The following is a 20,030-nucleotide window of genomic DNA, read 5'->3' as shown; positions in this document are numbered from 1 at the left end:
TAGTGTGCTACGGCAAACGAGACACATTGGAGAGACAAAGATGCGTGCGCTGGCGAGATAAGCGGCACGCACGGGGCTTAGGAACACCTAACCTTCACAGTTGCAATAAACAATAACATGTGACTTAAGAGGATTTACATAAGATGAGAAGAGTAATCAGAGGGAGTGGGGAAAAAAAACAAAAAAACAACCCAATGAGGCGACAACGGCATCTCCTCACAAGTCTCGGTGTAGCTGAGTGAGGGAAAAGTTGCCATTCTGCTGGATTTAGAGGAAGTGCTGTTATCTTTCATATTTCCTCTAGCGGCACTACATAACCAACACTGATGTCAGTTTCTTTTCAACGGGACTGGAATTCGGAGGATGCGTCTCACACGGTTGACGTGATAAACCTCTGGCATTAGAAGGGCAGAAGACGTGACATGCAGATAATGTTCCGGCAGATTGTCAGCCCCCCCTCATCATCCAGGAAGAGGAGTTTTGTGTGTGTGTGTGTGTCTGTGCGAACACGTCACACACCACACTGCACCTACAGCTGCTCGGATCTGAAAAAGAAACAAAAAAAGTCAAATGTGCCATTTGATGTTTTGTCACGTCTGTAACCATTTTAATTATTTTCTTTTGGTAAAGCAAAGGAGGGTTTTGAGTGAACAGTCCTTTACCCCATTTTATTTAATTCTAGTCGCGACAGACTTGCGTCCTATGTGTCAAACTTGACTTAATGTGACTTCATTTTTAAATGAAAGGATTACCTGCATTACTGCACAACTGTCGGTTCCATTAGCCAATGCGGACCCTCTCCATCTTCACCAGCTCACTTCACAACCAATACAACTCCAACATCCGCACTAAGCTCCGCCCAGTTCAGCCCGCCTCCGCCTGTCACATGATCCATCACCTTCCTGACAGACAGTGAGGGAGCAGCACAAGGGGAACAACCTACATTCAGCCCAGCAGGGACCTGTGATCTGCCTATTGCTGCTCCTCCTTTATCGAACTCTGGGTAAATATCTTATTGTTGTCGTCTGACACAACGACACATCTGAACTGATGTCCAACAACTGCCCTGCTGTCTATGAAAATGCGAAAAAAAACCAACAAAAATAACTGCACTGATGAGTGATTCCCACATTGGTGTGATTATGGCAGTAACAGATATGTATATACACACACAGTGTAATAATTGTCACTTAAAATATCCACTAATTTTGCTATTTGTTGTACAGACAGCAACCTCTTTATTTAATTATTGCACCAGTCTGGATTTATGCACAATATTTGTGCACACATATCCAGATCTGCCAATAGCCACTGAATAGTATGACTATTCATATTTATTGTCCATCTCTACATCAAGTTACTATTCTGTAATGTGAGTTATGTGTCAGCAGGCATGACCAATATAATCATTCTGGTCCAGATTCTGAATATTCATTCACACAGACACATGGCTCAAGATTGCACTACCGGTTGTTGCGCCCAGATGGCACTGTTCTCCTCAGGTTGAAGTGGAAATGTGACCTGGAGTTGTGACTGCTCAAATGATATTATTGTACAAACCCGCAATTATGTGATACGTATGACAAATCATTTTTCCAATATGAAGAAGATTTTAACATCTAACATACTGAAAATGTGATGAGAACTTCAAACTTCACTGTTAGGTAATTTTGGAATATGTTTGTAATTTCAAAACATCTGTGATATTTAATGTTGTGAATGGTTTTCGTAGAACAACCAGAAGAGGTTCTGAGTAATGCCGAACCAAAGACATTAGATGCATTATTAACTGTATTGTATGGAACCATCTGAATGAGGTATCTGTCATAATATCCAACCTTCAATAACAATAATAAAAAACGCGTATATAAATACACCCATGTAATTAGGCGTCAAATGTGGCACCAAGTGATGTAAGATTCCCTGACATGTTGCCTGCGAAGACACCGGGAAGTCTGCAGCCACTTCAAAACATCCGTCAGTCACATTGTTGCAGCTCAAGCGTCAGAAGGCGGTTGTTAAACAGACTCTGAAAAATGTTAAGCTTCCAACAATGGGAGGCAGAAAATGTGAAGGGAAACAATTAAATTACGCCTTGCATGAAGTTTGCTTTTCATTTTGTGAGGCAAATTTAGTGCCATGGTTAATCATTATGCTGTTGAACACGATTTGCAAAAATATTCAAGAGCTTTATGTGCCTCAGTGCCCCTTCTGTGTTGAAAAATAATGGGCCTCTATCCAATTAAAAACTGCATTAAATCTCTAAAGTATTACATGTACTTTGCCGGTATCTCTCTGATTAGGCTTTTCTGCATGTGCAGATGCTGAGAGCACACCGAGAAAGGGAGCTCTGACTGACTGCTCCCTTTTAAATCTAGTTCAGGAGTTCAGGATTTCTGTGGATACTGAAGGTGCAAGTGTTTGTGATCTTTTTGCCCCCACGCCACCCCCATCAAAATCTTCAATCTAGGAGAAATGTATGACGAAGGAAAATCACTCTGAACCAAAAACACGCGTCAGAGTCACATTCATGGAAATGAAAACCCGTTTCACGCTTTCTGGAAGTCAAAAATGAATTTACATTCAGATTCAGTTGGTCATTTATTGAACAAAACCCTCTGAGTTGTTTTCTAAACGTGACACTGGCGATATCAATAAGAGCTTTTTGTATTCATAAAGGCCTTTTTACGTTTTTTGATTCTAGCAGTGATTCAGGCAGTGATTCATTGTTGTGCGGCGGGGGGGCACCGGTCCAGCATGTGAATGGATGATTTATGTTACCATCTGTTTTATTTTCATCGTAATTTGATTATCTCCTTTTCTGTGTGTGTGATGGCTTTTGATGTCAAGACCCATTTTTGTTGCACACACACTCACACACACTGTACAGTAAATGTACGTGCACGCACGCACGCACGCACGCACGCACGCGCATCACAACTTTAGAATAATTGAGCCGCCTCTCGATCACTGTCCACATTCACACCCTCAGTCTTTTTAAAAACTGACCAAATTATGATTACAAGTAACAAGCAGGGTAGTTTGTACAAACCGACTCACTCCCACTATCTATCTGTGTTAATTAAAAGATTTGCAACTACATGTGTCTGCAGATAATCAAAATGTCTTCTGCAGCGGCACTCCCAGATGCATCGGCACTCCAGAGCTCATTTGCCCGCTCGCGATCTCGTGTTTGTTTAGAATTAATCAATCTGCCCACAATTGAGTTAATTAATTAGTGTTTTTAATGCTACTCTTTATAATTGCAGTCAGATGAGTCTGCCGACAAAGCAATCACATTAATGCAAATACAACAGATAATTGTTATCCAAACTTCCTCAGCAGCAGGGGAGAGCTGTCGGTCCCGGGTCGCCCCGAGGAGGCACTAGATGGCACCATTGAGCAGGGTTTCTCCTCCACGTCGCCTTGTCACTTCCTGGATATTGTTCAATTAACTGTCCTCATTGGGCGAGTGTGCATATGCATTGAGGGATGGATGACACGGGGGTCCCTGTGATACCCCCACTCGCGGATGAGCGTCTTTTTAACGGTTGCATCTGTGAAATGAAAAGGTCGGTGTGCAACGTGTACAGTACATTTCAAAAAGTGATATTCGCATCTACGTATCTGGAGCAAATCACAGGCAACACCGTCGTGTGTCTCCTCGCTCCTCTGATAGTGTTTGGTTTTGGTTTTTCACAAGAGGCATGAACAGCGTGACCTTAGAGGTTTCTTTCACCGAATGTCAGGGGCCGTGTTCTTTTCAGGAACACTTTCCCACAAAAGGTTTTCCCTCAGCATCGTTCACCCGCTCTCACTGCATCTATGCAAGGATACATTTTTAACAATGCTCATTTCCTGCAGGCCGGTCAGCGTCACCACTGTCGTATAATAATTGGGTAAATAATGAACGCTCTAAATATCTTGTTCGGGAATCCTGCCCCAAAAAATGATTGAAGTATCTATTTCAGTGATGGAGGAAAAGTTTGCAACACTTCATTTGCTTTAAAAAAAAAAAAAAAACTTTCCATCATTCAAATTTTATTCATAGCTTCTTCATCACCGTTGTCATCGTCATCATCATCACTATCATTAACCACGGCTCATTTTGAATTGCATTGGCTTTGTAGAGCACTATTTTTTTTGTTTGTTTACCAAGCTCCTGGTGTTTTTCAGGAATGTGCTCGTGTCATTCAGAAGCCTCTCAGCAAGAGCCATTATTCCCCCATCTCTTTAGTTTATCTCCTCTGATGATCTGCTCAGATAGATATGACAGCTGCATAAATATGCAAACGTGGTGCGCAGCGCCACACTTCACCACGGAATTTCTATTATGCGCTCAGATTTAGAGACGAACAGTATATTGAGATAACAATGCGACTCTTTGGGGATTTGGATGAATGGGGGGGGGGGGTTCTTCTTTATCATCCTATGATAAACTACGGATATCAGCCGAAAAAATCGGGACACTCACTCGTTTGCTTGGAGTAATTAAATATGTCTCTTCACAAATCTGCTGCTGATACTTTCTGAAGAGAGATCTTTGAAAATGTCAGCATAAAACGGGATTCGTGAATCAAACTTTCATCAATGAACTTAGTCGGCAGCGTCGTGTCTCCGACTCTTTCACCAGCTCTGCTGTGTCCTTCAAAATGTTCTGCTTTCATATTTGATATAAAGATGGAGTGATTGCATAACCAAATGTTTATGAGTGTGACGTAATTACCTATGAGGGGGAGGAACTGAAAGCAATGACGCAGACTATTAAATTATAATATTAGTATATGAGAAATTAAATAGGATTCCTTTTGAAATTTTCCTTGCAACTGACCCTAAGTTATTCTTCTATTTAAAAAATGCAAAAGAAATATGAATTGGTTGTGCATCTTTTGTCCACCCCCCCCCAAAAAAGGGATGAGTTTTTGTCCTAGTAGGCTATAACAAGAAAATGGTGTTCATACAGAAAAATATCAAGAATCACAGTCTACATGCAGTGATTGGTGCACTGTTGGACCTGTGGGCATATGTTGCCTTTTTATAGCATATTCTGCTGAGTATCTCAGCTTTAATACTTTGGGCTTTTGCCTGGCCCCCAGCTCCCAGCATGCTTTGAAACATGTAAGTCTCTTTTCAATCAGTTTTTCGAGCATGGCATCGATATTGGCTACATTTGTGGCAGAGGAGGCGCTTTGGCAGCGGCGTTTGAAAGGAATTGCCATGGGAGGGGTCGGCTTGACCCAGCTTTAATGCAAAACTGAAAAGGAGAGGAAACAAAAAAAGACACACACACAAAAAAAAACACCCTACTATATTTAACCAAATCTGCAGCTTACTCGGAAAACACATGATAATGATATCCTCTTAACACTGCTTGCTGCAGAATTACAGCCCTCGCGGCTGCAGGGGCCAAGATTCCAGACTAGACGGAAGATGCCGTTATTACAGCACAATCATTACGTTGTGACTGTTTCTCTGGCCCCGTTCACCTCGCCTGGTCAAAGGAGCAACGCTGCAAAATTAGCAATTACTGGGGCAATGCTGACTCCTTCCTCAGAAGAAGGGGGTGCGTTACCCTCAGATCCCAAATAAGCCCTTGTAAATGTGATTATTTTCTTGTTGGGTGATTCATTTTAAGGGATTTGCTCCTGCTCTTCAGCTATGTTAATTGAGGTAGTGCATGTATGAGCGTCTGCGCGTCAGCTGGACTAGATTTCTACTATAGTCGAGAGCTGCCGGAGCACTGCTCCCTCAAGAGCAGTGACTAAATGTCCACGCGCAGCGACTCCTTCCTCTGAATACACAGATGCAGCTTCCTTGGCAGGTTTCCTTTTGTTTTTACTAAATCTTAATTAGCGATTAGTTAGAATAATTCTCAAACTGCCTCCCCCGCCCCCCCCCTCAGTGGAGGATGGTCGGTTATTTTAATTAAGCAGAGGTCGGATTTATTAACTCAGCAGGAGTGTGTTGAGTGAAGCTGTGTGGAAATCAGCGACAGCGATTCACATTGTGCCACTCAACTCACCGACTCACGCGCACCAAAACTGTGAAACAAGGGAGGAGAAAGCATCTGGGGCGGGGGGGGGGGGGGGGAGAACAGTTTTGCTTTATGCTATGTTGCTCAACGATTCCTTTTGATTAGATGCTATCTTCCCCCCCCCCCCCGCTCCCAATGTTAAGATGAGGCTACAGCTCAAACCAGAGCCATGACGGAAGCATGCTCGTGGGGGGTACGCCAAGAAAAGTTGACGCGATGAGAACGATAGAGAAAATTAAGGTTGTGTTAAAAAACGACAGCAAAAAAACCCAAAACAAACCTAGGCTCCGAAAAAAGAGGGAACCACGGGATGATTAAAGGAGGGCGAGCGAGGAAGGATCATGCAGCTCACACAGAAGAGCGCTGGTCAGACTATAAATCAAAACGTCATATCTCGGGTCGGAACTTTGGACGGTATATTGCTTGTGTTCCTCATGCGACATGGCCGCCGGCTCCACATCAAACTAGTAGATGGGCGGTAAATAACATTTTTTATCTCCTCTTAGATGGTGTAATCTAAAAGCAGAAAAATGTCATCCAGTCCACCAAACTCACTGAAACACTTAAAGGCCGAGTTAGGAAAGATGGATAAGTGATGGATAAGCGTGGCAGACGGATAAGTGTTGTGATCTGACATCTACAGCACAGTGACTCAGTTAACGCTTGAATGCAAATTTCAGCAGCACTGAGCCGAGTTCATTCTCGGGTTTTCATTTGTCAGAAATCTCTGCAGGGAACGATCTGCAAAGTGATGTACATTCCGTCTGTGGCCAAAAGGCAATTACTGCCAGAGAGCTTTTGACTCCTCCTGATTATGTGATGCCTTTTCGGAAAAATTACACAGATTTCCCATCGCATGCTGAGCATACCTTGGCTACAGCGAGGAGCTTCAGAAGGGAAGATCCTGACATTCATGCACACCGACCCCGAGCCCCCACATCTACTGTGGGCTGCAGTTGGTCTGTGGGGACGATGAAAGACAAAAAGGAGGGGGCGCTGCCTCCACTCCCTGGTCAGCGCTGCAAAAAATATCCCATATCGTCATGCACGGCAACATTTGGTGCGGTCTTGATTTTAAAACTCCCAGCTCTTCTAACACAGAGCGAGAGCTTCGGCGGCGAGGATGGGAAGCTCCAGAGTTTCTGTTAAAAATCCTCCTTTTCCTGATACAGTAATTCGACTGTAGATTATTGGCGATTTTTATGCAATAATTGTCATGAATTTAAAGGAGAGAAGAAGAAGAAAAAAAAAAAGCTTCTCTCTTCAAACTCCTTCTTTGACTCTGAAAGGTTTCGTTAGGAATGTATTAACTGTGTGACCTCCGCGCTCTGAGAGCGGCGGTAGAGGAGCTGAAAAGATGATGAAATGTTGCTCAATCTTACGTCGTGAAACCTTGAAATAGATTTCTTGATTTGATTAAAAAAAAGAGAAAAAAAAAAAGTCATGTAAAGTCATTTCTATGTGAAGTCGTGCCTTTGAATCTAGATTTTTTTTCTTTAACTATTTGCCGCCACATTAAACACCAGCTTGAAAATGTTCATGTCGTGAATTAATGTTAGAACTATACAACTCAAGTCAAGGGGACTAACAGAGAGATCACCGCAGTGAAAGCCAACGCCTTGCACCTCGTCTACTTCAGTGGACGTGCAGCGACAGCAGGACTGACAACTTTGACACAGATCTCACGCAAACTTCACGCCCGGGCTTCCTCCGAATTGTAAAATGTGTGATCATTGAGTGAAAGAATAACAACAAGTGGTCGCGATGCACATTCCCGTGGAGCAACCGATCACAGAGATTCCGCGGTCGAGCATCCAACCCGCAGCACGAGTTTTCTAGGAGAGCGCCGTAATATTAAGTGATTGCATACATGTAGGTGCGGTACTGTGCCGAATGGCGCCCGATCCGTCATCCAACCCGCAGAAGAAGACGGAGGTTGCATAAACAAATGCATAGTGCAATGGTTATTTGTGTAATTGTATAAATTTGCCGGGCGTCGCTCAGGATCTGACGGTGTGAAGTTGTAGAGCTGGTTCCTTCCTAAGAGGAAGGTTAGCGAAGTAATTGCAGCACAGCGGCACTTATTTACACCGGTTTATGCTAAAAAACGCGGTGAAACATATGGCACCAGTCAAACATCTGGACGTGCCTCGTAGTTAATGTTAAGTGCCAATTGTTTTTCTAAAGAAACAGACCACAGCTGTCAGCAACAACTCAACAGCTCAAATGATTGTATTCATACTTTGTGTTTGTTTTGATGGAAAAGCTCCCAATCAAAAACTCACGTCCAGCTTTTTGGCATGGGAAGTTTACTTCTTGTGTTTTTGTTCATTCTATTAATTTAAAATGTGCAAAGTTTGCACATGAAAATGAATATATCATTTCCTAATGTTACACAAGAGGGAAATTATTTGTTAGTATCAGAATGTCTATTAAATTGTGAGAATTCATCTTGTAAATGCGTGTCCGTTATTTATGGTTTTAATCTCCGGATGTGAAAACGTTTCACAGTGACAGTGATTTCACACATATATCACATAATACCCTAAAACAAGTGAAACTGCGCTGTTCACAGTGAGAGTATTCCATCCCCAACAGGGATGGAGACTGTTATCATCTCTCGTATTAGACTTAGCGCTGGACTAAGCCGGGTATTTTTTGCAGTGTGCCCTGCGAGGCGTTCAGGTTGCACCAGCGTCAGTCAGGGGCCTCAACACTGACTGACACTGTGCGAGTGATAGTGAAATCTAGCAGGTGCATTTGGCTGGCATACCTCTGATCAGTACACCGCAGTGCTTGTCTTCTTAGCTTGCTCTGTAATAAGCTCCTTCAAAGATCAGTATGTACGACCCCCCCCCCCCCCACCTCCCTCCTGATAAGATCTGGAGTATGTAGTTCTCTCCTTCCCTTTATTCCCAACTCTTTTCGTTTTCTTAAGAAAATGTCAGTTTAATCATATCTTAATGCTTTGATAATGGGCTTCTCTTACACGGGCGGAGAACAGTCACTTCAGTGTCTTAAAAGCCCAGGATGTGGAGGGAAGGAGAGAATGTCTCTAAATTAAATTTGCCCGGGCCCTGCCTCAGCGCTCTGCGCGTGTGTGTGTGTGTGTGTGTGTGTGTGTGTGTGTGTGTGTCGGGACTGAGGCTCTTTTTCCGCCCCTCTTGACAATCACACAAAACATGTAATTGTTTCATGTGCACAAGTGGAAACTATTAATATTTAAATGTCAACTTGCTTGATTTAAATAATTGTGAAAGTTCAATTGGAGACTAAACAGGAATGTCAGTGGCGGCCAAACACCTGCCTCTTTGACTGCATGTATATATCTTTGGTGCCTCACATAATGAGGTCACTTGTCATACTATACTGTACTTTGTCAGTGTCCTACATATCTGTCCCTATCTGCGCTGTTTTGGAATGGAAATGATTTAGACGTCAAATCCCCTGCAGGAAACGGCACCGCACAAGACCGAAACAAATAAAGTATTTGTAAAGTGTTACCGCGTGTTAACAAAGGGGGAGGAAATGAAATGGTCCCTGATGGCAGCGCGTGTGCAGTTGTGCAGGTGTGAAGCCAGATGCTGGGCTCCTGAACCCACACACACACACACACACACACACACACACACACACACACACACACACACACACACACACACACACACACACACACACACACACACACACACACACACACACACACACACACACACACACACACACACACACACACACACACACACACACACACACTCCCTCCCATCAACCTCAACAGTTAAAGTCTGTGTTACTCAAACGCCATGAGGGAACTGTGCGTTGAACTCATGCCACTCCGAGTGTTGGGGAGTTGTTCGTATGAGGTACAGACTCTATTCGAAAAAAACAACAGCCCTGAAAAGTGGTTATCACTGTGGAGGTAGAAGAACTTGCGTGCGAGGGAAAGACCAGAGGGCATATTCAAACAGCCCTGTGGCTCTTCCGTGTCGCTGTCAGTCTGGGACACTGCCGGCTGCCGCATTGTCTTGACCTACTTGTGACTCGCTCTCGTGTGCTGAATTAGAGGGATGGCTGACAAACACAGCTCCGCGAGAGGGAGGGAAAAACAGCTTAAGAACAAAATGGCCATTTCTGGTGGAGTTTCGAGTTTCTAATCAGTGCGGCAGAAGCCGGCGGAGAGCAGGGGAGTCTGCGCGCAGGAAAACATTATCTGCGTCTCAAGATGGATCCTTGACTAATCCCGCTGTCTGAGCCCAACGCTCCCAAGATGCTCCGAGAGGAGAGGAGGAATACTGGAGGAGAGGAGGCTGGTTGGTGGTGGTGGTGGGGGGAGGGAGGGGGGGAGGGGGACGACAGATTCAATGAGGGGGAAAAAGAAAAAGAGAAAAAGAGCCAGTTTTGTCTTCCCACGGGCCGGTTCAGGGACAACATTCTGCCCCTAATTGCACCCTCCGACAGCAGCGGATCACGCTCGGCCACTCCCTTGTACGACCCGGATCGGGACTCGGAGCTGCTGCACATCCTTATTAGCGTCACACTCACTTTGGCCGAGCATTCGCGACTCCAGTGTTACCATTTCATGAAAAAGAAGGAAAAAAAAAGGAAAAGAAAAGGAAAAGCCCTCGTCAAACCGCGAGGACGACGCCCCCCTTTCATCTTTTAATTAGTCCGTTTGCATTGGCTGGTACAGTAAGCGGGCGGATTTGTTATTTATTTGCCGAAACACAGGCTGCCACATTATTGTGGCTCCGCGCAGGCTGCTGTCCTCTTTGATTCCGGCTAATGGAGTCCCACCAAGCAACATAATATGTGCTGTGTGAAAAGCCTCTAATTCCAAATCATCTTAAAGGAGCGATGCGTACAGCAAGAAAGAACGTCTTCACAATGACACACACACACACACACACACACACACACACAAAAAGAAAAGGCGGGAAAGAAAAGAGAACAAAACAAAAATTCCATGTGATTTTTCGCCCGGACATGAAACTAATTTGTTCACAGAATCCTTTCACTGCCGTTCACTGTAAATGATTAAAGGGGAGCTCCTTCACATTGATCTCTGGCACAAAGCTCAACAACAACTGTAGCCAAGCGCAAAAGATTTCGCGTGCACAACTGACTTGCGTTGCTACGAGGTTGGAGTATTACACATAATTAAGCCTCCTGTTGGATAAAATGGTGTCACAGATTGTGATGACACTAATGTGTGATTACTGGACAGAAGGGAAACAAAGGGTACGATCGGTGCAATTCAGGGCATTCAATCGTGTTCCTAAAGTTCAAATAGGGCAAAGAGAGAGAGAGAGAGAGTTTCCGAGGCGGAGAGCCGCGCGCCTGAGCTGCTGCTCAACAGGACTCTGTCACTGGCACTCTGCGAGACTGTCAGGGTTACCATTGAGATGAATCTAAAACTGGCCACGGGGTTATTTTTAGACTTGGCTGCAGGATAAAAAAGTTCCTGAGCCCCATAAGTAGGTCAGCTCAAGTGGTGTTCAGATTGCTGTTATGTACAATTACTGAAAAGTAGCATCTCCGGGTCCAGGGCAACTTTTAATCCACCCGCCGTGAATGAGCGTGTCCACTTCTCCCTCGCCGGAAATCTTCCCTAATCCGCAAAGAGTTTTGTTCTACAAGTTGGTTTTCTTTGCGTACCTTACTTGAGTTTTGTGTAGAGAAAGCAAAACAAGAGACGGCTGCTGTAGCTTTGTACAGTTGCTGCGGCTTTTCCTGCCTCCAGGAGACAGATTTGATATTACTGATCTAATAGTTTCCTACAGCCACTGCATGTTTCTTCCACTACAACCTGCGGTATCTTTACAATGCTGCAAGTGCATTAATGCACAACATGCACCAGGGCAACAGTCTGCCCAGACATGTGTTCAAGCTTTTTGTTTTTCAGGCGCAGGGACAATTTGAATTTCAAGAATTAAATTACGCAGAGCTCCGTTTTAAAGGCGTATGTATCTTCTGTTTATTGCTGAGCCGGTAAATAATCACACATTTCGTGTGAGTGCTTCTATCTTCTCGCCGTTCGAGGGCAGGTTCCCATATGGTCACATTATGCCGTAGTATGAGAGAGCGAGCTCGGTCAAACACCCCCCTGCTGTATCACAACTGTGTATTCAATTGCATTAATTGAATAACGCGAGGAGAGTGGGTGACAGTGTTGGAGGGAAAATGATGAGCGACCGTTACAGTGGCGCGGCCTCCATTCCAACTTTGACAGGTAAACAATCTAATTGATTTTCCAATTGCGTCTCGCCGGACTGCTCGATGCCATATTTCCAGTTTAAACGTCGACCGTTCTCGGTGTTTGCAGAACAGACAAGCCCGTCATCTGTAGCACTGAAAACATGTCAAGTTAGAACGAGTAATTTGTGGTGATGAATGACAAGTGCAGGCTCCTGTTCAGTAGTCTGAGCGCTCATTAGAAAACACATTTTCAGATGTCACCAGGCATTCTGTGTTTTTGTACTTTTTGGGTAGAATAAACAAATATCGCATGAATACTGCAGTGTCAGAGAAATGAGCAGAAGGAACTTAAACCTCAATTGACATGTCTCATGCAGCCGACTTTTTTGAACGTTGACAGCCATCTGTGTGGATTCCTTTCACTCTCCACTAATGAGCTGTGGGTTGAGGAGACCCAATCTACACAGGCCTGTCCCTGGGGCCCCGTGCAGCTGCCGCACACACACACACACACACACACACACACACACACACACACACACACACACACACACACACACACACACACACACACACACACACACACACACACACACACACACACACACACACACACACACACACACACACACACACACACACACACACACACACACACACACACACACACACACACACACACACACACGCATCTGAAGTCGAACAACTTCACATAGACTATCAGTTTTTTTGGTTTTTTTTGCACCATGCACATTCCTGTGGGCCAACTGGAATAAAAGTGCCAGTGTGAAAGAAATGGAAAAAAATAACATTTTTTAAAAGTATCCAAACAAAACGCATATGCTGCACATTATGCCTTGGATGTGGAAGGAGGTTTCCTCTCTTTTTCTTTGTATTTGCAGAGACATTAGTGAGATTATTCAATCTATGTATGTCTTGATTCAAAATTGTGGGCATTTGTTTTCATATTTCCGAGCGGTTATGCTCTACTGTATGTACGAGTGAGTCAGAGTCGGAGCCAGGAAAACACACTGAGAGATTTCCATTCAAGAGTATGTTATTAAGTCAAAGTTTGCGCGGCTATTCACGCGTCTCCTTCGCCCACATTCCCGCACCTGTAAACGCTGTGACAATGCGAGGAAATCTATTTGATCCCTATCGCGCACAAAAGCAGATGAGCTGGAATGCCACTGATACAGAGCATGAATAGGAAGTGACAGGAAGGGGCCTAATCAATGTCCTCCAGGACTGGCAACCGCCTCGCCTTTGTTTCTTTTTGTAAATACAAGCCTCTTTAACATCACAATATAAGCCATTATCTTGCCTGGCAAGGTAAATTTTGGGGGGGAGCCGCACAAAAACATACATTTTCCCCCTGCTTGGAGCAGATCAGTCAGGTGAGATCTAAAGTCATGCAAATGTTACAGCAGAAAAATACTGGCTAAACTCATTCTAATTATTCCATATCAGCACATTTGCATGGAATGGATTTTTTTTTTTAAGTAGGGAAGAGTTTATGATCAGTGGAGCTTGGGCATGGGGGCTGTTTAGGAATTCACTGCATTTTGATCTAATCACAGAATCAAAATATTCATGAAACACAATGATATCTCCCTGAAGCAGGCGGCTAGCCATTAATTTTCAAATTCAGGTAATTTATTAACACTTATCAGAGGCTGAAAAAGCCTTGCTCTGTGTTTGTAAAGTGGGTGCAAGGGAGAGAGGAGTTCGAGAAAACTGATTCCAGATGATTTATAACGGTGTGCTGGCTGCATTTTCATCCAGGTATTCAATTAGAATGTATGTCCAATTTTCTATTCTAGATCTACAGTTAAAAACTCTATTAAAGCGCCATTTTCCTTAGCGTACATATCTATTATCAGCGTTCATGGCAAATTTGATAACTCTGGCTCCGGCTCTGTCATTGTTCTCTTTTTGTGCTCATTGGTCTCTTTCTCTTATTAATTGGAAAGAGGTCTGACTATAGTCTACAAGATGCTGCTCGGACATATTTTTCCACTCTCCTTTAGTATTTGTTCCCTGTAATAAAGTGATCACTATACTGTAGACTTAAGAATCACAGCGGCAATCAGTATCACTCTGACCACAACAACTACCGTACAATAAGAGACCTTTTGCTGGGCCACAGATTTACTACTATCATTATTCTTGGTAAGTGTTAAAACAATGGCTCATTGGTTTCAGACAGAGGTGTACAGAACATGGGTCCTCATTTCTCGTTAGTCTTTATTAAAGAGGGGGCTTTTAGGATGAGGACTTACCAATGCATTATAATGTATTCAATGTAATAGATTAATAGATAGATAGATAGATAGATAAATGTACTTTATTGATCCCAAACTGGGAAATTTCTGTGTTACAGCAGCAAGGTATCAAGCACACAACACAATGCACCTTACTAAATATGAACAAATATAGGAAACACAACTATAACAGTATAAGAACCGCAAAACTCTACAAATGTAAGGAATAATAACATAAAGAATGTACACAATAGTCATGCAAGTGTGCAATTAGCAACCAATAATGTGCATAAGAACATAGCAACAGGAAGACACATGATGAATAGATGTACAAATGCAAACAACTCTAACTTGGTCAACAATGTACTTTATGTACTATTCATACTGTTTTTTTTAATACATCTGTTGTAAAGATTAAATGTTGTTCGATTGCTTACACTTTTGCTCTTTTATTATTGGATTTTAGGATACCATCCTTTAAACTATTTAAAAGATCTTATACATCCCTACCGTCCTCTTTAGCAGCTGAAGAAATCCAAGACACGACAAGACTTTTGTGCCTATTTATAGTTCCCAAATTATGATTGGACATTCAACCTTTTGGTGGAGGGGTGAGCAAATTGTCAATTGTCATAAAACATGAATATCTTTTCCTGTCATAGTTCCTGTTGTCCGTATCATTACACTATCACATTTCTTCATTACCATTGTTTTCCCTATGAACTGAATATAAGCTTATGTACAGTACACGAGCAACAACAAAGTATCCATTTATGTTGTGCAGACCTCAGATTTTTGAAAGTGAAAGATATTTGCAATAAGGTGAACTGTTGAGCAACAGCTTTAGATAGAACAGACTGACAACTCGGGCCATCTGGGTGTATGTGAATCCATCTGGGTGCATGTCTCCTGGGGGAGAGAGTCAACTTCTTTCAACACTTCGATGCTGATATTACGACGCTATACTTCTTCAAAGTATTCAATATTTCCTGCTCTACTTTGAACGCAAGAATGCATCTTTGATTCTTTTATTTTTTTTAAAGGCAATTAATTTGAATATCAATGAGCATTCTCATTAATATGCACTTTGAAAATGCATGTATTGTGGGAATACTGTATGTTAATAGAGACAAAAAACATTTGATTGAGTTATTGTGAATCCTATCTTCCATGAAATAAGAAACACATCTTTACATGTTCAGAGTGAGTGTGGAGACTCTCACTGCATCACGGGAAAATCATCAAGGGGATTGGGTGGGCGTTTTTTTTCTTAATCATTCTACTCCACTGTGCAAAGATTATATCTCATTCCTCCCATTGTGTATTTAGTCAGTGCAAGGAAACAGGCCAATGACACACTCTTCCCACTGTTCCACAGACAAAGTGGTCGGGGGGAAAAGGATGATCCAAGGACAGGTTTGAAAAAAAACCCACAAGGTCTGGATCCCTTTGTCTCCTCGTAATATTGCTGGGTGGATTCAAACGGCCCCTGAAGCTGAGCTGAGCTGGGCCCTGAGCTGCGATCGCAGCGTGATAACCAGGCGGATCAATACATGTGTTGTAAAGGTTAAATGATGTTATGTTGTTCGTTGTTATTGGACATGGCATGTCACACTACATGATACTGACACCTTACCTTCTGCCCTTCCTCTTTCCTCCGCTGCAGCTTGGTCTTAGGTTGAGGGGCCCCATGATGAACCCAAGAAGAAGATCAAGTATTGAGTCCCAGCTGACCACGGAGGTTTGTCTGGTCCTGGCTGCATTTTTAAACACCTAATAAATACAATTATAATTGACTCACAATGGAAATCAAGGGGTTGATAGAAAAAAATTAATGACTAAACAATTATTACACCAAAAGAAACCTCTGGCTGTTAAAACTGTATCTGTATATTGTATGTTATGCTTCCATCAAACAGAACTTATGAATGTGGTAACAACATTGGAAGTCATGTAGACTTTATGCTTGGCCTTAGAGGGATGTAGTTGTGAGGAAAGAAAAAACACTACTAGCCAACGGCAACGGATGATATCTATGCTACTGTTGGCCTCTAGCAGCCACCGATGCTAACAACTTAGCAAACTACCAGGGACGTAATGTAATGAAAAGATAAGGCCTTTGGAAATAACAACATTTTCTTCAGACTTATAAAATTCAGAAGAAAATCTGTTTGACTTACCACGCGATGAACCGTCAGAAAATTCCGACGTCCAAGATTGTGAATAACAAAAGAGTAGTAATTCATATGGACTTACTACAGTACATTAAACCATAACTACTGCACAGATCCTGTTCATATTTATCTATATTTTGTATCTCAAGGCCACGGTGACATATTTCAGCAACACAGTTTGCTTGAAGAATATGAATTTCGGCACCACAAATGACGACAGCATGAAAGAAAAGCATAGAGAAATTGGACCTGCAATTGCCATGTGTGGTGAATGCACAAATGCTAGTTAGAATGATTCTGTGCCCCCACAGGTACTTAAAAAAAGGACGCTGTGGCAGACGCATGCCTTCGGCACTGAAGGCCACTAATAAACCGATTTTTCCAACAAACAAAAACGTGTGCTTTTTGAACGGTTCCTAAGATTCTACTCTCGTGACGACTCCACTCACAATGACGTTGAGGCCGGGGTTTAAGGCTCAGGCGAAGCGTTGGGACCCCGGTTTGCACAGACAACCTGCAGATTTGCACATCCATCCCAACACCTAGTTAATTGCGTTTCGCCGGGTGACGTTCATCACCCGCCGACTAGCGGGCGAGAACGAAAAGCAGCAGCTCTGGGTGCAGCCGACCAGGATCGACAGGCGCGGGGGTCGAAGGTCACCGACTGAAACTATTCATCAAAAGGCTCCGCACACGCACACAGCTGTTTTTAATTCCGGCTGATAAGAGCTCTGCTGGTGCTGCACTTTGACGAGGTCGCCAAAATCCACGCACCTAAAAGTCTGACGGCGTAACTTGGCCCAACCGAAGAGCCGTGGAGATGCGAGTCGAACACAGCCTCGACACCAGCTCACGCAGTTATGACAGGAGGACTAGTAAAGTGAGGCTTTACCATATGGTTTATGGTTATCCGCCAAACTACACATTTCTTATCTTTCATCAAACACAATGTTTCGTCTTCATCCACAGAGCTTTGGTGTGCTCAAATGAGGTGTGGATATATTTACCATCAATCCAAAACAATACAGTAGGTTTATGGTTTTTTTGGACACACACACACAAATTGTGCCATCAGGTGCAATTTGGGGGTTTAGCGTGTGAATGAGATGGGCTTTGAGTGGTCGATAAGGCTATATAAATGCAGTCCATTTATCATATTTATAAATATATATATATATATATATACATGAGTGTTTAACATGAAAGTACCAATCACAAACACATTGTACAAGTTTTTTGTCCTATGGTTAAAACCGCAATTGTTCTAGTTTTAGCTTAACAGCAGAGCAGTCTGTAAACACAACACACACATTATAACTTCATGAAGTTATTATAACAAATGTATTAGCAGACAGTTGCCCAGATTCAAATCTCGAGCAGACAAGGAGCAACATTAGCATTCATTTCCTGTTTCAGGCCAGCTGATTAATTTAAGTTGAAAAGTGACTCTTTTTTATTTTGCTCGGCTTTGGTTTCCACCGACTCCTGATTATCTATTTGGTTCTTTAGCAGCTTAAATCTTCTAAATCTTCCACTACACTGCCAAGCTAATAGCGAATTGTGTCTGTCGAGTACAGTTGAGTTCATCAGAGCTTTCTCGATATAGAAAAACAGCTTCATAGAAAAAAAATCATAGGTGAAGAGATTGATCCTAATTATATTATGTTGCACGCATTAGTGTTACTTTGCTGTCCCTTTCAAATGATTAGCAGGTAACACGGGTCTGAAAACATTTCACTCCCCATCAGCACCATATGCTTAGCCTTCAATATCAGAGAGGACTATAGCTACATTACCAGTCACATCGACACACCCCGCAATTAGAAGCTTAGTCTGTGCTTGGCGGCGTGTTGTCGACGCCGACTCTTGTTTCCGAGGTGTGCAACGTGGCAGTCCGGGAGGATTATCAGCGCTCCAAATTACATAACTGAACTAATGAGATACATACTCGCGCAGTTTCAACCCCTATTCCCACCGGGTGCCTCACTGGCAGAGTGAAATATCCCACAGCTCCCTGTGGACTCCCTGCACATCCCCGCTTGTCTGGGGAGAGGAGAGCGAGCGAGCGAGCGAGCACAGGGAGGAAAACGTAGAGAGGAAATAAATGGAGATGTACCGTCTCCGAAAGGTCTGACTGACAAGTAGCTAATATGCTGTAATTGTTTCGCGAGTGGATTGGAGCTCCTCTCTACAGTGAACCAAGGTGAAAATGACTTCTCAGGGCTAATTGTTTGTTGCACTGCAGGTTCCTTTCTGTCGCTGATGGCTCATTAAATGAAAGGCTGAAAACCCGGCTTGAATTGCTGTGTGTATGTTGGGGATGTGTTTTCTATCGGCGAAACCATATTGCACGGGGAAAATGGCTTGTTATAATAGTTGCCTGTGGATGGGGACCCTGAACATTATTTCGCCTACCAATTCAATAGGAACCAGCGTGATTGTTGACTCTGTGATAGCGGTGAAACTGAGACCAAACAAGCACTTTGGGATGCAATAGCACTTAAACCATTGGTTTCCTCCACTCTCTCACACGGTGCAGAAAATTGAGGTCACGCTGTCATTTGTATTCATGGTAATATGGAGCCGCAAATAATAGTCGCGTTTGTTTAAAGTTCCCTGCTCCAGATGTATGTTTATGCTTCTCAACCTGGCACCCAATTCATTCTGCACCCGACGACCACTTTACCACTTGTAAATCTCCCCTGGAACCACAACCTACTGATTTATACCAGATAAGAGGAACCAACCCAACATATTGTTTTGGTGCTATTTCTCCTTGAATATGCCTCCGGCGACATTAGTTCAAACACAAACGCTGCTATAGTCACGCCACGTGTGTAAAACATTGGTCACGCTCGTGCCTGTAGTCTGAGTTATCGTTTGTTTTATTTACTCCGTTCGACACAAGGACTTCACACGAAGTGACTCTTTGACCAAAAAAGTGGGCGAAGCCAGGATTTAAAAGGAGACACAAATCACAAAGATGCCCGTGTGCATTACAAGCTACAGCAGTCCCTACTTGATAATTGTGCTCAGTCCTCAGCACACTGACGAGAAGCTCAATGCAACTGAATGTGTCTGATACAACGCACGGTGCAGAATTAAAGTCCACCCTAATAAAAAAGAGGCGACAACCTGACTGGAGGGGACAGATTCCCAGCATTATTTATCATGTTACAATGAGCTTATCCCATAATTACCGCATGGTAATTCCCTTATGGATGTCAACTGTTTTTTTTCCCCCCTCTCTCTCCCCATCCAAATTAAAATCTACACTGGCTTCTTTATCATTCTAACTACTGTATATTACCTCTAGTACCAATAATGAGGCTTTTAAAAGACACTTACCTCAAAAAAAGCTAA

General features: G+C 43.1%; 1 protein-coding gene across 1 annotated transcript in view; it reads right to left on the bottom strand.

The window, feature by feature from the left end:
- The window catches only part of dpys (dihydropyrimidinase), a 39,067-nt gene that overhangs the window by 10,932 nt on the left and 8,105 nt on the right, over window positions 1-20,030 (bottom strand). The window contains exon 2 of the mRNA XM_035606203.2: window positions 16,130-16,266. The gene's annotated coding sequence lies outside the window, so the exon portion shown is untranslated. The remainder of the gene's footprint in view (window positions 1-16,129; window positions 16,267-20,030) is intronic.

The sequence above is a fragment of the Scophthalmus maximus genome, chromosome 1 (genome assembly GCF_022379125.1).
Source record: "Scophthalmus maximus strain ysfricsl-2021 chromosome 1, ASM2237912v1, whole genome shotgun sequence".
Classification (NCBI taxonomy): Eukaryota; Metazoa; Chordata; class Actinopteri; order Pleuronectiformes; family Scophthalmidae; genus Scophthalmus; species Scophthalmus maximus.
The sequence above is the reverse complement of the archived record's forward strand: the minus strand, read 5'-3'. Positions and strand labels throughout refer to the sequence as shown.